Source organism: Sminthopsis crassicaudata, chromosome 1 (assembly GCF_048593235.1).
Source record: "Sminthopsis crassicaudata isolate SCR6 chromosome 1, ASM4859323v1, whole genome shotgun sequence".
NCBI classification, from domain to species: domain Eukaryota; kingdom Metazoa; phylum Chordata; class Mammalia; order Dasyuromorphia; family Dasyuridae; genus Sminthopsis; species Sminthopsis crassicaudata.
In genome coordinates this window covers 530,929,561-530,930,228 of record NC_133617.1, presented here as the reverse complement: position 1 = coordinate 530,930,228, position 668 = coordinate 530,929,561, and positions in this window count along the sequence as shown.

The following is a 668-nucleotide window of genomic DNA, read 5'->3' as shown; positions in this document are numbered from 1 at the left end:
CTTTTGATGTGAACATTTCCCAGAAAATGATTTTATTGATTGCTCTGATAAGTGCTTCCTTTAGACAGATTTCTCTAACATTTACAGTAGCATCAGGTAATACTACAGCTTAAAATTTTAAGACATTAAAGTTTGCAAAATGTCATAGATGCATTTTCTCTACACATGAGAAAACTGAGACTTAGACAGCAGAAGGAACTTGTCCCTGGTCACACAGTATCAGAAGCAGGATTCGAATACATAGAGAAAGGAGATTGTAATGTCATTGGTATAGAGAATTTCCAAGCAGGAATCTCCTTCTACCAATGTATGTCATCACTTTTTATAATTCCCATGTATTTGAAGGTCCTTTGACACTCCCTTCTCTCTCATTTGTCGTTATTTCTCCTTTTCATGGATTATGATGAAAACCATACTCACTGACAAAACCAGCACTGGAGCCAGCACCTCATAATTGTGGGGACAAAAAAATTAAACCAAGGAGTGTGGAGGGAGTGGACCCAGGAGCCCAGAGGAGAAGAAATATTCTAAAACTGGTGTCAAGCTCAAATAGAAATGGGGGCTTCTAAACCATACATGAGATCCCTGCAAAGCCACAAAGAAATTTTGTTAAATATTTCTCTATTAAAAATTTATAAATTATTAAAAATAAATTATATTATTATTAA